The sequence below is a fragment of the Argopecten irradians genome, chromosome 16, assembly GCF_041381155.1.
Source record: "Argopecten irradians isolate NY chromosome 16, Ai_NY, whole genome shotgun sequence".
In the NCBI taxonomy this organism is placed as follows: domain Eukaryota; kingdom Metazoa; phylum Mollusca; class Bivalvia; order Pectinida; family Pectinidae; genus Argopecten; species Argopecten irradians.
In genome coordinates this window covers 16,071,413-16,084,113 of record NC_091149.1, presented here as the reverse complement: position 1 = coordinate 16,084,113, position 12,701 = coordinate 16,071,413, and the positions used below count along the sequence as shown (strand labels likewise).

The 12,701-nt window shown below is 36.2% G+C and overlaps 1 long non-coding RNA gene across 1 annotated transcript; it reads right to left on the bottom strand.

Moving 5' to 3' along the window:
- Positions 1-2,842: 2,842 nt before the first annotated feature.
- LOC138309987 (uncharacterized) lies at positions 2,843-5,495 on the bottom strand. The gene is made up of 3 exons (XR_011206354.1): positions 5,417-5,495; positions 4,445-4,617; positions 2,843-2,963 (listed from the first exon to the last, which is right to left on the bottom strand). It is a non-coding gene; the product is annotated as an uncharacterized lncRNA (long non-coding RNA).
- Positions 5,496-12,701: the final 7,206 nt, after the last annotated feature.

Below are 12,701 nucleotides of genomic sequence, written 5' to 3'. Positions count from 1 at the left end.
GCTCTGTCAGAGGGTCTTACGCCCGTCAACTCCAAAGACTCATTCGTAGGACACAGACACAGAGGTAATTTTTACATTTAACATCCGTCATTTTTAACAAAAAAGAAAGCACTGCACTTCGCCCCGGTCGGGATATTTTTTCCCGTTTCTTTATACAATTGTTTATTTAAAAGATGTTTTTATCATATATAAATATAAAACATATATGTATTGTTTACTTTTCCCCAAAATTCCGTGAAAAACAACAATATACACGTAATGTTACGTCAAAATGTAAACAAAGCCATGTGTTTCTTTAAAAAAAAGTAGCCCCTTTATGTTGCATTGAACATTTTCATACGCAAGTTGAAAGTTCAATGTTACCATACATGCAGTTATGATAAACAAAATCGGCTGGTTTTTATGTATAGTGTACAAGCCTAGCAAGTGTAAATAAACATGTAAAACTCTTGAGAGCACCCTTTTATCGTATTTTATGCAAGTAAATAAGATGTGCTTTTTCAGCTTGCTTAATAAATATAGAAATGTGCTATACAAATTTTTCATAATAAGTACGTAGTAATTTTTAAATGCTTTTGAAACATGCATTAAACGACTATATGTCAAATAATGACAACTGTTTTGACATTATTTACAAAGATTAGCATTTTCAACACATTCTATTTTTTTACATACAATTACATTTACTCTAATACATATTCCATTTATGTATACGTGTATATAATATACATAATGATTTTGAGTAACGGGGTGCTCTATGGTGATTTGTAAACCATATGCTAATGTTGTTGTCTCAAAAGACAGCGGAGCTCATCAATATTATGGTACGAAAGTTGCATAGAAACGAACAAATATATTTGATGCACATATGCAGTGGAGCGGACTTAATACAAAATATATCCGAACAAAATGTTTGAAAATCATTTTAAAATAATATCGATAATATATATACAAGTATATCGGTGTTTACAATGGTTAAACGATCCGGCTTGTGGTGCTAGCTGTAATGACAGAATGCACGGACAGAATAAAACATGAAGCCTGGCATCGGTATATGCTGTTTTTCAATTTATATTTTCAATTGTCGGATTATTGATTTTTTATTTAAGCATTAAAAATGCCTTCTTGGAGGATTTATGTTCCTATAATTCTCCTGTTATCGCGTTCTGATTAATTTGACGATACAAAGCGAAAAACTCCACCCGGTCAAATTATACTGACAATTATGTTAATAAAGGCAGAATGTATATACTGTATGTTAAAATTAAGTTGGGAAGGAATAGCGGTAAGTTCCATCCGTTTAATGAAAGTAGTATCAATAAGATCTTATTAAAATTGATTTAAAATTAAGGTAACGTATCTCTTCAAAATAATTGCTTCAAATCCAATAAGCCACATAATTAGACAAATAACAAAATCATTTTACAGAAAGTTACTGTCTTAAAATTTTTAAAGGTCAATATTCTTACACGTAATATACAGCATTATCAAATACATTAAAATATATACATGTATATATTCTTGTGCTATTTCTTACACTCGATATTTCCATTTAACCTAATTGAAACACATTTTTTGATTTCAATACAAATCGACAAATTGGAAGAAACCATCATATAGAGAAAAACATTCATCTAGTTCTGATGACTGATGTCCATTTCGTGTATCATCATAAAAGACACAAATTAGTATCAACGAAATAGTTAATAAATACTACTAAACGATTATTGAGAAACAGGTCGTTTCCTTGCGGTAAGATAATAATATCCCTTCGCGTCGTGGTATTCATCATCGTAATTTTCAATTTCTGCATAATATCCGATGTCAAAACCGGCCTCTATCATTGCTGATTCTACCTCTTCCCTTGTAAATGACGCTCCTGTAAACTTGTAGTTTCCTACCAGGTAATATGTTGCTCCAATATCACATGAAATTATCATATAACCGCCCTCTTTTATCAAAGTGGAAACATTTTTCATGCATTTCGTTAGATCAGCAACATTATCACTTGCTGCATCTATGCAATGGCTTGAAATCACGATATCAAACTGATCGCCGCTGTAACCTGATCCAAATGGCTGTTCTGACGTCACGTCGATGGTTAGGATTCCTTTCACTTTTCCCCTCACTTCGTTTTCTCTCTGCTCCGGTGTCAAACTACATAAAAATGACATATTTTTTAATTAATATATAAATAATAATATATTAAGATGCAAATCTTAAAATCCAAATGCTGCTCTTGTTGCCACATGCAATTATGTCGTGATAAGTAACTTTTACGCTTTTCAGAAACATTTAAGCTAACAAAATGACCTTCATTGTTAATGGCGCGTTAAGTCAAATCAACCAACACGTATCAAAATTCATTGGAATACCATTAATTGTCATGGTCCAAATCTCAAAGGCTTACTGCCTGTTTTATAGACCCCCATTGTGAAAGTATAGTGTGACCGGGTGGGTTGTGTTGCTTCGCGGTTTTTCTTGGTGTCTTCAGAAAACATGCTTTATCAACAGTTCCACTGTACAAGAAGACACAACACGAACATACCGCAGTCTCCCAAAAACCGCACCACACACTACATACACGTTACGCACTGCATACATGAGATACATGTCCTTACATGGCCCTGGGTGTTGAAAGAACGTTAATTAACTATACACACAAACAAACAAACGAAAGCCTACTACCAAGATAAGGAGAACACATAACAAGTGAAACTTGCTGTAGATCAGCGCGAAATAATTTAAAGGGAATAACATTTCACTTACCGACGATCTTCTAGATTGACAACGTGCTCCATCAATATTTTCGGGAATACAATTTCTCCATTTTTCTAGGTATTGGCGATTTTGTGGTGTATAATCTGATAGGAAAATCTCGTCCACGTGATCACTGGCCGAGATCACGGTGTGTATGGTAGGACCGGTGCCAACGTCTAGGAGACGCTTACCAGTCACTTTCCCTGTGATAATAAATTGTCACAAGAATAAACATAGCTGTACTTTCAAATTTCATTAAATATAAGATATTTCACTTATTATTTATAAAATGTCAAGTCAATTAGAAAGTTGAATATTTTTTTATTTAGTTTTATACTAAATGTGACTCTTTGATTGACCAATTCCTTTTAATTGTTCATAGTATTGTAATATATTTGTAAAATTATAGCAGAGATACAAGTATTGGCTTTCCAAAAAGCTATGAAGGATACCATACAGCATTACATATTAGGAAGCAATAATAGGAAAGCTTGACGAATTGTCCTGTTCACAGTTAGCTGCCATAGTTCTTATGACAATTCATTTCTGAAGAATGATAATTTAAATGCTTTCGCATTCAATGTAAAGATAATCCACTTCATGAAAGAGCCACTAGGCTACCTTTCCAAAAAAAAGTTTTCTTAAAACAATCTATAACAGAATATGGCCAAAGATTAGGCTACAACACCAAACAAGTTGAGGTTTTGCCGTCTAGCGCAGAAATAGTCAACTAACGCGCTGTAATTATGAAGACGTCGGGAAACATATTACGACCTGCGTTATGAAAATTATCGTTTTGTTTATTATAATAAAGTTGTTCAGAAGGTGCATGGGCCTTTACCTAATGCTAACACGTTTTCCGTCTGATATAGCCTACACTGTACTGATATATGTACCTGTACTTGGACAAGTTGGTGTTATACATAATATACGCTTAGAAACAAGCATACCATTACATTTCAATTAAAACTGTACTTTACTGTCGCGCATACAGTTCCACAAATATTCTTTAAGTAAAGCCTAATTTTGTTCCAGCATCTCTCATGTACGGACAGATTATACAAGTAGTTCATGATCATCTAGTTAACAGTACTTGTTAGGCTATAGGCCTATATGTAAACAAAACTCGGCAAATCAACTAATTTTTCCGAGGGGATTCGATTGTGAACTTATATTCTATTCAGTATGTGTAGCGCCGCCTTGTGTGATTTCTGAGAATAATGTTCGACAACCAGAAAGAAATATTTGGACTTCCCTGAGTTTATCAAATGATAATTTGTTTGCAATAATTTCCCCACTGGTACCCCTAACACACATGCAATCTCCAACAACAAGTAACCAATCAACACATGTTAATCGTTTTGGTCAGCCAATCAAAGTGAACAGACTATTTATAACCATATGATATCCCAACAACATGGCAGGCAAAGCTACTGATTAGGTAGCAATTAGCGTCGCGTATTGATTTTGAAAACAAGCATAGGAAAATCAACGAAATCGTACATGAAAGCGAATTTTATTGAATCAATGATCTAATAATTATTTTACTAATAAACATTGATGTTACTGGGGTTTTAATTTTATCGAGTTATGGACTTTGTGATAATCCGCTTAGTCCGCTACTCGCGAATCAAGAATGTTATTCCCTAATACTTACAATCATATTTGTTTTTTATAAACTTACCGTTATTGAAGATATCATGAAGACAATCGAGGTCCTGCTTCATACCAGTAATGTCGTTGTTGATGGTTATTTCAGCATACACATAAGGATCAAAGTTAGCGTAGTCACATGTTTCTATTGGAATTGCCATACTAATTTAAAGATGTTCCACCGCTGACAATTGGTATTTTTCACTATCAAAAGCAGAAGCAGACAATTTCATATTTTTCTTCAGTTACAAAAGATACTTACTTAACACCATTACCACCATTAAAAAGTTTGAGCTTCTAATTTTACTTCAAGTTGAAAATATAAAAAATAATTAATTGCATCCCGAAAAAAATCCATGACACTATATTCTATATGGAATGAACTACTGATAGCGCATGCACCAAAGGCAAAATAAATTATCTTATATTATTTTTTTGTATACAAAACGAATGGACAGACAGACGAACTGAATGATAGGTGGAAGGCACGTACGATATATGATCACAATTTACATACAAGGACGAAAGAACCGTGTCGTCACCGTGAAAGTCTTGTGGGAGGTTTTTGTTATGATGGCGAGATCAGACATATAGAATTACGATTGAAATGATGATTAAATCTTCACATCTGATGCCTGCTTCGTTTTTTTCATTCTTCTTCACATAAGTAAGATAATAATCGAAACCCAGAGAAATAATTCCGAAAAATGGAGATTGTAAAACTAGAAAAAAAAAAAACTATATTCCGAATTAATTTATATTTTCTTTGACATGTATAAATGCAAGTATACGACAACCGTGCATGCTGCGAGCACTAACCTTGTATGTTTAGACTTATACTTTTTAGAACTTTAGTTAGAACGGATAACGATGAAATCAATACACACATAAAATAACAATAACATGGCATCATTTTAGTTGTTGCCTGTTGTAAAATCTCAACAAAACAGTAAAATCTCAAGTAATCGAAGTTAGAGGGATTATCTTAAAAAGTTCTACTCACCTGGACTTCAACGCATAAACTGTAGACAATGACCGACAAACTTTCTGTCGGTTTAGCGACCGACTGGGTGTAGGCACTGCCAAACCTTGTGGTTTAGTTTATATTTTTTTACTTAGAAGGTTTTTAAGTTTTAAAATATTGTTCAAATGGCATTTTAATGGAACTGAGGTAATACAATCAACTGAATGGATCGCTACCTTTCGTATGAAACATACATGTGCAATGAACGGATCACTGCCTAAGATAGGATTTCAAAATATACAAATATTCGGCCATCGCAACCAATTATAGCGACTTACCGAAGGAATAATTCAGACAATACGCCTAGTTATTGTCCCTTTAGTTTATCTTATATTCAGTATGTGTCCATTGTTTATGTTTTTGTGTACGTCGGTGACCGTTCTTAACATGTAATTGTATTTGTTCTTCTTGTGTCTTGACAAAGGGACAGATCGCCTAGAAAATTCTTTTGTCCACGCTGTTAGAATTACTTCTTTGTCCTATAATATCTAAACATGCTATACATCTATTAACATTTTGTGTGATTCATGTGAAATGAAGCCTCCACTTTTGTATAAACAAATATGTATATCTTATATGTGATCAATAACACGTAACACTGCGCATCTCAGTAGCGTCCAGATCTAACAACATTCAAAGCACGATGTATGATCTTTAGATACAGTCATTATGAAAACCAGAAAACACTTCTTTTTTCAATATGTGTTTTAGCTAAAAATATTTTATCCCATTCAACTCTTTTTTTTTATAATATCAGCATTCACAGTTTGCGTTTTAGTTCGTAATTGTCTTTTTCTTACTATGATCTTTAGATACAGTCATTTTTTATATCCTGTTATTAATACCTGACTTGCAGTTTGGTCCTGAATGACCTTAGCTGTCGATGTGCCGTAAAACCCACACAAACAAACAAACAAACAAACAAAAGTCCTACAATACCACTTGAAGTACGACTTATCGAAGTTCTGCTATTATCTTAATTATGGCTTCATGTACGCTTCGTTCAATGCACTTGTACTTAGTGGTAAGCGGCACACGGAACCAAGCTTACTAAAAAAGCTAAGTGATGGTCAAATGGATGCAACTCGAGATGGTATTTTGGCGACCTATCGCGATCTTTACGCAACTTTGATGATTAAATTAACTATTTAATGAGCCAATACTTCTGCGATGTTGTATGGCATGACCTTGAAACTCAAAACTGTTATAAACATCCTTCCATATTAATCGTGTATATGCAATAAATGAACACTTTACTACAAACTTTAAAAGCGCTGAGATCCCAACATACCTTTTCCTTTTCGCAAGAAAGAACAACGGAAGAATGAAACATCGAATGAATGAAATAAAGAACGAACGAAATAACGAACTAAGAAAAGAAAGAAAGAAGGAACGAATGAATACAATTATTTTCCAGCTCCACATAGGTATTTTGGTGTCATTTTTCAATCCGTCTGTTAATCTGTCTGCCTTTACTGAATGACAGGTCATACACTGCATACAGCACGTGCATATTTGAGATGTATTTCATTAAGTCAGACTATAAAAACACGATCAAACGAATGGATAGACAGGCAGACTGAATAGTGGATAGAAGGATGACAATATAAGATTATAATTTACACACAAGGACGAATAAACAGCGCTGAAAAAAATTGAAAATTAAATAATGATGACATTGATACACATCAATAACACAGTAAATACATAGCATGTTCTATTTTTGTAAAGGTATCATCTTCATTACAGCTTCGCATTCGTGCATGCTGCGTGCACTAACCTTGTATGTTTAGCCTGACAGTTTCGTCGTCATGTCGGCGACTCTATTTGTTCTGATGCAGCAGCCTTGTAAAAGTGATCCATATATTTGACGTAAGTAATTATATACAATAAGTCGTCATGGGTAAAATCCGGAAGATTTAAAAAAAAAATCATAGTTAAAAGAACATAAGTCGAAATGAACTCAGTGATCGGTTACAATCGTTTTGTATTTTTTTCAATAACCGGTCGTTACATGTAGCCACATACGCTCTTTCTTTGGGCGAAATTACTGCATACACGAATCGATTAATTGACCATTGTGATGTTTAATGCATATCAAGGATAATCGTTTGTAAGCATACATAAATTATTATTATCATGTAGCATACACGAGGAAGACCCCAGCTAATGTTTCAAAAGAATTGTGTTTTAAGCATATTATTCAACAGTGTTTCACCATGGCCTTCAAAAGTGATGAAGGTCATACAATAAAAAATTATTTTGGCATTGGTATATCATCTCAGAGACGAAATTGCATGTCTATACGGTAATGAGTTTTAATGGCGTAAAAGAGTCACAAATGTTTGGCGGAAATATAAACTTGTTTTATAATTTTACCCAACTGTGACCTTGAAAAAGGGTCAATGTCAATGAAAAGTATAACTTCTGTAGACGTCTGTCCATAATATAAATATCCAAAAATGTTTTGTAAACCTAATGATGGTATAACAATAATTTTCTTTTGCATCTCTATATATTTCATTGTTTTACTGATTGATAAGATGTCAAAAAACTGATAACCAATAATAGTTTGTTGTTAGGAAACATTTTTGATGCGTCAAGCCGAATAGGAAAAATTTGCTAAAATTACTTTTTTGAGCTTTAAATTTTAATTTGCATTTCCTGCGTAGAAAGCACTACATGTGTTTGGTTATTTGGTCCTGATATGAATTTCTTGTTCTATAGTGGTCAATTTGATACCTCATTTGTCTTCCTCGGTTGCAAAATGTCGATGTTATGACTATTTTTCATTTTTTAGTGAAATCGGAAAAGGATGCCATCTGGATGACGTGATAACCGAAAGTTCATGCCAACTTATGCAATGTTAACATTTTGATTTGTGATCAGTGGGTAGTTCATAAAATTTCAGAAAAAATATTTGTTCGGAGGTTTTTCTTTTGGGGTGGGGTGGGGGGGGGGATGGTGCATGTGGGAAGGGAACCCTCCTAGCCAATGGCATACTATATAAAACGATCCGGGAAGAAGAAAGCAAATTAGATATAAGTATGGGATTCAACCAAGAATTGATTCGCAATCAAAAGAGATAATTACTTTTACACGTTTACTCTCTTCAAATATAAAATGCATCTTAAATGTACATAAGTATAGGTTTTTTTATTGCTTTAAATGTGAAACGTAATTCTAGTGAGGACGGTTTCGGATGTCGTTCATATTATGTAGTTCACAGGCATATGTAGGTATTCATCAAGCTTTATTTCCCCCGTTAGAGGATATTGAATACAATCAAATCCACACAAAAATAAAGAAAAGAGTAATGAAAATAAAAGTTAAATAGGTCGGAGCTCGCTGCTGGAATATACAACTTATGAGTAAGTTATATAGCCGCGCGGTTCAGTAACGTTGGTTAACTTCAATAGTTCACAAAAGACATCGCGTAACGCGTACAGCATATTCAATTGACTTTATAAAGAATTGTCTTTGGTCTGCAAAACTGGTGAAGGGGATTCCTGTACTGGCTCCTAAAAGGCTACGTGTGAAGGAGGAATGATCCAAATTTTCAATGAATGAATTCTAGAAAGATCAAGTTCAGATTGAATATCTTCCATGAAAGTTTGTCTTAGGGTGTCGTAGAATGTACATTCAGAACAAAGATGAACTGCAGCGTTGTCAAAAGTCAGAGAGCAGAGCGGACACTGGTTACCGGCAAACACTCTCGGTACTGCCAAAACTTTACATAAACAGTAGATGGTCTTAATATCGGACAAAGATTCAGCAGCAAGCCACAGTATATATGACGCGTATGAGGAATGCACAGTTTTAAAAAAGGATAAGTCATTATCGTTTGCCATACGATCCTCGAGCGCCGAATTTTCACGTAATCTGATATTGGAATTTATTATACGTTTCCATTGGATCTTGGAAGGAAAAGTGTAAGATCGTAGATAAGACTCCAAATAAGCAAGAAGGTTGTATTTCTGGAGTACCTTAACTATATCAGGGAAATATCCCTTCTCGTGGTTAACCGTGGGTCTCTTTGTAATATACAAATGAAGACGAATAGTAAAAATTTGCTTTGGCAAGTAACGTTGGTCCATAGCGATAATTTTTTGCAGAAACAGTAGTTTCCTCCGGTCGATCTCTGATGAAATTCTGAAGAGGCCAAGAATAGGTTCAGCTATATCGGACCTCGCAAGGCTCGGCAAACCAAGTATAAGTTTTGCAGCGTAATGTTGAAAACGTGCTATCTTGGAGATGTCAGTAGCGGAGAGATTTACCCAATGTTCACAACCATACAGAATAGATGGTAAGACGACTTTCCTATAAAGACGGGCTTTAACGATTGGACTTATTGCAGATAAAGAATGGGCTACCCCAACGATCGAATGTAAGGTTCTTCTACCTTTATCACATGCGTTGGTGATGCGTTCGGTATTAGTCAGTTTGGACGAAATAATTGTACCCAGGTGTGTTTGGAATTGTGAAATTTCAATGGTATGAAGGCCTAGTGTCCATGTTTCCATCGGATTTCTTGGAATGTAGTTTCCTATTACTATAATTTTACACTTTGAATCATTGAATTCGAACTTCCACTTAGTGTTGTATACCTGACAAATGTTCAATAGGTGTTGAAGCGATTGTGGAGAAGAGCTGATTAGTGCAATATCGTCTGCCAGAGTTGGGTTCCCAGAGGTAATCCTACCGATAGAGGCACCGTGTTGGCTCTTTTCTAGACAATCGAGTAGGTTATCAATAAACGTTTGGTAGAGAAAGGTAGATAAGACACCACCTTGCCTGACTCCAGATTCAACAGGAAACCAATGTGACGTCATACCATGCCACGTCACGGGCTTAACATATCCTTATACGAGGAGCGAATGGTGTTAAGCAGCCGGCCTGTGATGCCGATACTACAGAGTTTACGAAAAAGGCCTGTGTGCCAGACGGTATCGAAGGCCTTTTTTACATCCAAGAATGAGATAAACACTTTGCTTCCCGACTCAATGTTATGAAAGATAGTTTCTTGAAGAGAAAAGGTAGCAGTTGTACAGCTGAGGCATTTGCGGAAACCGTTTTGTTGGTCATTTGGAAACGGTATAGGAGAAGTTTTTAAGTTTTCCTGTATCCTGTTGTTGACCACCGTTTCAAAGAGTTTGTACGTACAACATAAGAGAGTGATTGGCCTGTAGCTAGCAGTATCGCCGCGAGACTTATTACCTCCTTTGAATATGGGGAGAATTATGCCTCGTTTCCATACTTCGGGCACTTATTCGTACTCAAGGCATTTAGTGAACAGTTTTTGAAGACACAATATCAGTGTTCGTCCTCCATATCGTAAATGCTCGTTTTGGATACGGTCAATCCCTGGTGCCTTTTTAAGTTTGAGACCACGGATAGCACGTTCAACCTCGTCGAAGGTTATATTCCTATTAAGCTCGTCGTGATCGAAAGCGTCCTTAGGGTCATCAGGATCAGAGTCGTCGGACAGATCTGTAGACTCTGAATTAGCCATATACACTGACTGGAAGTAATTACCAAACGCCTGCGCGACATCAATTGGAGAACGTAAAGTTTCGTCACCAACCTTAAATGGCGAGACACTGAGGCGTGAAGGACCCTTTAAAAGCTTCAGGGCTTTCCAAAACGTCTTACTATCACCGTCTGCAGCGTCGTTCAGATCTTGGTGGAGATTTCGTAGATATTCATGGTAGGCTGCGCGTTGGGTATTCTTGAAAACACGTTTAGCAAGCTTATATTCCCGGTATGAATGATGATCGGATCCCCTTGGTTTACCTTCTGCGATCCACTCTCTTCGTCGCGCACGGGCAGCCTTGTGGGCCGATTTGACGTTACTATTCCAGTAAGGCTTCAGGCGCGGGTTGTATCTTGAGGTTGGGATATATGAATGTGCACAAGCGATCAGTGTGTCGGTGATAAAAACATGGAATCTGTCAATATCTGCTGGTGCATTAATTTCGAAATCTTGAAAAGACTGTAACATGTAGTCGACTGCTAGCTGATACGTGATTAGCTGATCTGTATAACATTTACTCCAAAGAGGATGTGTGGTAGGGATAGGAGACGTAGATCGTTGGATCAGAGGTGATTTAAGAACGCATTCCAAAATTGCATGATCAGAGGCGATATCGGCATCGGCAAAGGAAAAGACTCTGCATGATTGAATGCAGTCGAGCATCGTGTCTGTCACAAGGATATCATCAATGGTAGTTTCAAGAGGTAAAAATGTGTAGGGAAGGCCGCTACATAGACTCGATTTGTTGACCGGGATGAGGTTGTTGGCCAAAATGAATTCATGAAATAGGCTTTGCTTACGACGCGCTGGGTACGACACAGGTAGTGTGTCGTATTGTGCGTTGAGATCACCCACCACAGAGACATCTCCTAACTCAGAGTAGAAGCGGACGAAATCATTGAGAGTTTCAATTTCTTCGAAATATAGGTTAATGTTCGAGTCACTGGGCATGTAAACGCCAAACAGATAGAGTGGCGTAGAATTACCTCGATGAATATATAATCCAATGATGTGGTTTGACCGGCTGGTATCAACCGTGTCAACGGTATAACAAAGGTCTTTGTTTACTAAAAATATAAGACCACCGGGTCCACAACAAATAGTTTCAAAGTTCGCGTCTTTGGTACTCGGATAGGCGTAAAAATGTTCGTGAATACTATTTGGAAAATCAGCACAGTGCTGCGAGAGACGTAGTTCACTTAAGAAGGCTATGTCGTACGCTTTAGCTGACAGTATATTGTTTATACAAAGGGATGACGAGATGATCCCTCGCACGTTCCAAGAAAGAATAGATAGTGACATGGTCATCCAGAGAGTTGCCGAACACAAGTAAATGTTAAAAGTAATTGTTGTTATTGATTTCACCAAATGAGGTTACTGGATTTGAGGAAAATTTACCACGCCATAACTTATTCCGGATCCATCTCCTGCATTTGATTTCATTAGGCCAAAAATTATCGCTTTCCAGTATGTGCGCTTGAGACTTGGGTACTGATACTTTTGTCGAAAGCAAGCCGTTTCGCGAGTTGAAGATGTTAATTCGCGATACATTAACACCGGCTGTTGACAGGTATTTTTTAATACCCGTTTCAGTGGAAGATTCCCCGATATTACCAATGTAGAACAGGACAGCTTTGGCTCTGCGAGCTCCCACAAAAATGTCATTATTTGTCGAGTTATCCAGATTGCGTGAGGTAACTGTAGTGCTGGTTGTCTAAATGCATGTAAAAT